This window comes from Falco naumanni, chromosome Z (genome assembly GCF_017639655.2).
Source record: "Falco naumanni isolate bFalNau1 chromosome Z, bFalNau1.pat, whole genome shotgun sequence".
NCBI lineage: Eukaryota > Metazoa > Chordata > Aves > Falconiformes > Falconidae > Falco > Falco naumanni.
This window is the reverse complement of record NC_054080.1, coordinates 41,894,293-41,900,292: the sequence shown is the minus strand read 5'-3', so window position 1 is coordinate 41,900,292 and position 6,000 is coordinate 41,894,293.

Below are 6,000 nucleotides of genomic sequence, written 5' to 3'. Positions count from 1 at the left end.
CAGGAGGCCATGATGATTTGAATTCAGTTGGATTATTTTGAACATGATTGCACTGAACAGGATCTTCCCACTCAGCCCAGGAAGCTGCAGGTGCGGTGACACAAGATACATGGCAAAAACTCCAGAGAAAAAGGATCAGACCAAAAAGGAGAAAAGGAAAACTGAAAAGGAGAACAGCTATTACATTTTGAGTTCAACCAAGATGCCCTCGACCATATTCAAAGGGAAGGGTATGCTTCTTCCACCCGTCATGGGGAGAAGAGCTTTGACTCATTCTCACAATGACAATTCACAGGGGCCTAAGGACATTAAGCCAATTACCTATTTTAGTTGCATGTCTCAGAAACTGTCCTTTGCCTCAATCCCCTCCTAGACGGTGATAGAGTTCACTAGCATGTACCAGTGACAACAACAGCAATGATTTTTTTCTTTTTGTTGCTCCAGCTCATGTGGGTAGAACTCATCTTTGCCTTATTTAGAAATAAACTTCACATTATGAAACTATTTACTATGTTAACACAGGGGCAGACTCAGACTGTTTGACTTTTCTAATCTTTATTTGCTTATGATTTTAAAATATTTAAAGCCAGAAAAAAAAAGAGATTATAAAATTAAACACGTTGAAAGCCATATACAAGGGGAAGATTAGAGAATGAAACATTCCCCTTCTGTCTGTCCTCCCTCAGCAACTGCATCACCACCACAGCTCCTCCTTCTCACAATTGTGTCAGCTCTTGGGAAACAGCCAGCCTGCCATCAAAAGGCAAGAAAACAAAGAGATCAATGGGAAATTTTAAACATTTGTTAAAAGCTTCTTCTTCAATGCCACTTCAATGCTTCTTCTTCAACAGCCAGGGGTTCATGCAGGGCTAAAGGACAGGTAAGAAAATATGAACTGCTGCTTGAATTTTGACTGTAGACAACAGGATGTCACTAACAAGGCTGGAGAAGTATCACCAAGGGCAAAGTTTGACCTGTGCTGTAGCTGTAACTCCACTACAGCCGTAGAACAGGTAGACAGAGACAAAGCCAAACTACCCTGTGTTAAGCAGCTGACAAATACTTCTACTCCCACATCTGACATCTAAACAATGCATTGAACACACATACCCATACTCTCTTTTTCCCTGCTGCTTTCCTTCACCATTTTTTCCTTTGCAATTTGTTTCTTCTTCTGTCTTTGCTTGTGCTTTTAGAAGAGGAATGGAATCCCTGAAAATAAAACACTTTCTTATCTTAGCTAGAGGACAGAATCAAAGCTGTATTTCATCAGTGCATGACACCTAAGTCAGCAGTCTCAAAGTCAGAGTGAGATTGTTTCCAGCTCTGGACAAAGCCCCAAGCCACCAGAGATGTTCACCATCCCCAAGCTGGTCCCTGCTACAGATGGCATAGCACAGGAGAACAAAGAAACCTGTGAACCGAAGCACTGGATTTTAAGACATCCAACACATACAGGTTTTTTTTTTTTTTTTTTTTTTCCCAAATAAGCACCAGCACACTTGCAAGCAATTGGGTAGAGAAAGGAGGGAAAGCAACCTACGAGGAGTATTTAGATGGCAGGAAAGGAAGTGCATTGCCCTGGCATTACGGCTGCAGGCTGAGGTTTTTTATTTATTTGTCTGCTAGACCAGACTAAGAGAAAAACTGGAACATCACTTACTTTGCAGCCTTTTCCTGTTAATCACAGAGATTTGTCCTTGGAGTACTTTTTTATTTAAAAATTTCTCAGTAGTCTGAATACCTTTGATTTATGTGAGATTAACACTTCCCTGGTTCCTTAGCATTTCAGCAGAAGGAAGTTGTGTTGAAGAGACAAAGCTATTTTTCCTTGAGGCAGAGGAGAGGGGGTTGGGATTGAATGAAGACAGGGAAGGGTAGTCTTTGGTGCTTTTCATGCCCACAGGGCAGCACTTTGTTTTTTCCTGTCCTAAGGGTTTTGTTCTATATCATGGCTGGTCCTCTGCTTCTGGGGCTGGCATTTTCAGAGGTGATTTCCATACACAGACACGTGCAAGCATTGTAAATAGAGGTGGACGTGATCTCTTGCTGTATGTGATATGGTCCAGTTGTATTTGCTTAAATTAGAAGTCATAGGCGTGTGTCCCCTCCCTTCCTGTTTTCCCATTGATCTTGCTTTCATGTATTGTATTTGCTGTGCATTGCACAGCTGCCTGAATTCAAGGCTCACATTAACCCTGCAACTGATCAGTGTGTCCTTCCCACTGCTTGATCCTGGTTAGGATTTGATTGAACTAGTTAATGCAGTTGAAGTCAACAGATGGATCCAAAAAGTAATGTAAACCTCCTACCTTTTCCCCATATGTTGCTTTCGTCCTATGCGCAAAAGCATTAGATTTCCATGTCTGTGGTCATGCATTATGTTCTGTGGGACTACAGTCCACGGTAAATGTGAATGACTGTGTACAAACGAATAACCCAAAGAAGCACTGGACAAGGGAGATAGATGCTGGCCTCTTCTCATCAATAGGAGTTCTCAAATTCCCATGCTTTCATCCTTAATGTAATCCATAATCCATCAAAATAATAATACATGGAAAACCAATTAAACCAGAAGCAAAAGTGCTGCAAAGTTTTGGTTTTGTTTTTGTTTTTTTCTGCTGGGTGGAAGAGAAATGAAATGAACAAAACAATTTTTATTTCCCTTATCCACCAGAAGCAATCTCCAAGCCAACTGGGTTTCTATTTTGAGCAAGAAATACCCACACTTACTTACTAATTGTTTGCAATGTTTCTGGAAAGGGTGGGCAAATTCTTTCTGCTTTCATTGCCCAACCCCATGAGGGGTGTGAGGAGCACAGGAAAGGGCATCAGTTGTTGGCAATTTGTAGTCATTATACATGCACACACAAACAAAGGAAATGCAGAAACTTTGAAAAATGGTACAATGGTGACAAGCAGAGCTGGACCCCAGTTTTCTCTGTTTCAATATGGGCTATAGGTTTTACCTGTTTTCCCATGAGAACAGGATAGGCCGATGTACTGCAATGCCCAGTCAGAACTGTGCCCATGCGACTCCCACAAACCCTCTTTAAAGTTCTCATTTCCCTTCTGTGCAAAACACTAGCTCACTGAAGGAAAACTGCAGTCTTTTCCTTAAAACTTCTAGACAGCAGAGAAGAAAAAGATCCCCGCAGTGTGCTGTGAGCTGTATATTATACTCATTAGCGACTTCGTCCTATGAGCTGCCTTCTCTGGCCTGCTTCCAGGAAAGCACAATGTATACATTTAATTTTCAGCATGTGTGTAGAGTCATTAACTGCAAGCACATGCTTACATGCTTTCCTCATTGCTGCTTTTGGTTCTGTTATTTAATGTAAGAAGCAGCAGTGGCTTTCAGGAGTTGAGAATGTTTTGGAGGGGACCTAAATGAAAGTGCTGAAACCATGTAAGAATAGCGAGACAGTAACATTCTCCTGATTGACTTGATATTCCTGCCTGAATACTCTACTTTGAATAAGCTTTGTCAGGCAAACCTCTGTTGTGTGCATGTTGATTCATGCTACTGAAGTGGGTGGCATGGGGAAAAGGGAAAAGCTAACTGGTGTATTTTCAGCAAATGACATATACTGTTCTTGTTTCAGCCAGAATATGTAGCTATCTTGCAGCTGTAATTAAGTCACTTTTCCTTGAAGTTATAGCAGTGTTATAGTAATGTAGTCTAGTCCATCTTCCACCCTAACATGCACATGGCTGCGTCCAGGCATGCGTCTCCTATGTCCCCAGTTGGTATGGATCTGTCAGGAAGGAAAAGCCTTCCCAGGGTCGGATTGCTTATTCTGAGAGCTGCTTCCACAGCCGTCTCCGTGAGGAGCTTTGCAGACGTTATTCCTGCCATGTCTCTGCCTGCAAGTTACCTCATGGTGAATCATGTGGGGAGACATTCAAAGAGAACTCCTGGCTGCAGTGAAGTGGCAAAACACAGGCAGAATTAAACTTTATCTCATTTTCATGCTTTCTCCAGTGTCATTAAGAAATGACAGGTTTCTTCTCTGTATGCCTCCTTCTCAAGCTGATACAAGTATGCTATTACGCATAACTTCACCTGGGAAAGAACCAACAGAGACAGTTTAGCAACGTGGCCATACCCCAACATGGTGGCAGCAGGAAAATTTAAAATTAAGCAAGCATGGAGTGGTGGGCTTGTGCCCAAGCCATTAGATAGTGTTGTATCTTGGGGATCCTATTAGGCACCCAGTGAAGGTGAGTGACTGAAGCTGCACAAGGCTCATCTCCATTTGCAGGAGCTGCCTGCTGTCTCTGTTGTGAGCTTTTGGTGGGCACCACAGCTGGGGGCTGCCCAACTCCCAGTACCTTTTGTGCTTGGGAGACCAGGGAGCCGCTTCTGGGCATGGGAAAAGCTTTAGTGCCTGGGTAGGCGTGCTAAGGGACTGACCCCTCTGGGAAAGTTGCTCTGTGCTACCGTACTCACCGTTGGTCCTGTCTGAGCATTGCAAAGCAAGGCAAGTATAGATTAAATCATGTTTCCTTTCCCAAAAAATAAATCTAGATTTGCCTGGTGGATTTGGAGAAAATTTCAGTGTAGGGTTGAATTTACCTAAATTGGGTTTATCGACTACAGAAAACATCCCAGTGCTGCAGAAGAAGAGATAGGTAAGCACAAAGTTCAAGCTCAGAGTCTGAAGTTCCACAAGCAAGCAAACTTTTTTTTAACAAACATTGTTCGTCTCGCACATAGCATATACACATTCCAAAGTAACCTCATTTGCACTGCTCTGTAATACGAAACCACTGCACACCATCGAGGAAGAAGGTGGTGATACACTGTATGTGCCTGGTGAAAGTTCGCTGTAGAAAAAAATAAGCACAGGCACTGAGATTTGTTTAAAAAGTTTGTTTTTGGAGTCCTTTTTGAAGAGGCCAGCTTTACTAATGAGATGGCCTGAAAACCAGAGAAAGTCCCTTCTGGCATATGTGTATCATATGAAAGCCAGTAATTTTTATTATCTCAGTATTCCCAGAAATGATATTAAGCTGAAACACAGCTCCAGTTAACATAAGCATCAAGTATATACTGGGACCTTTTAGTCCTAGAACAATAAGCCAGCTTTATTACAGTGATTATTAATAATATGAGGATTGTACTGGTATTTAGTCATAACTACATAAATTATTGTTTTTTCTGCTGTAATTATTGGCTATGCAGTTACAAGGGACCAATAATAAGTTTGCAAGTAATTAGTGACAAAGATTTCTTTTGTTGTATGTAAATGGAGTAACAGCCTCAGGCTAATTTTACCAGCATGTTCATATGATATCACTTCCTGAAAATACATGAAAGTTTAAAAAAAAAGTATACACAAGGCAGAGGCTGTCCAATTCCTACAGAAAAAATGACCTCAAGAAATATGCTGGGTTTCTACCCTCAGAAACCTGATTTAACATTGAGGTCATTGCAAGAATTCAAGCAAAAATGCTATTTCTGTCTTGATGCAGGTCTAGAGAGAATGTCTTGTGCAGTGAGTAGCCTGCTTGGAGGACCGTAATTCAATGGCAATTTCCTGAGTCATTCCATTGATTTGGCAACACTTTGTTTTCCCATTTTTCCACACTGTCACTGCATAGATCGGAGACAACTGTGCTCAGTCTCGGCTCTTAAATTACCAGGAGGCAAATCTGAATCAATTCAGCTGATTTTATAGGCTATTCTACTGAGTTTACAGACTTTGCTCTGAATTCACCCCAGCACAGCCGGATGCAGAATTTGGCCCATTTTGTGTTTGTAAGAAAATGTAATTAAGCATTACAGATGTGTTTATCCTAGAAAATATTACTGTACAGTAAAAAAGATAGCTGAGATAGTTATACCACTCCTTTAAAAAATACAAAGCCTCTTTACCATCTCCTAAAATCTAAGTGTCACTTTTTCTGGCTTGCCCAGATACACCACAAATTTTCTAAAGGATTTCTGAACTTTGATACAGAAATGCTGGCAAAAAGAAAACATTCTAGACTTCA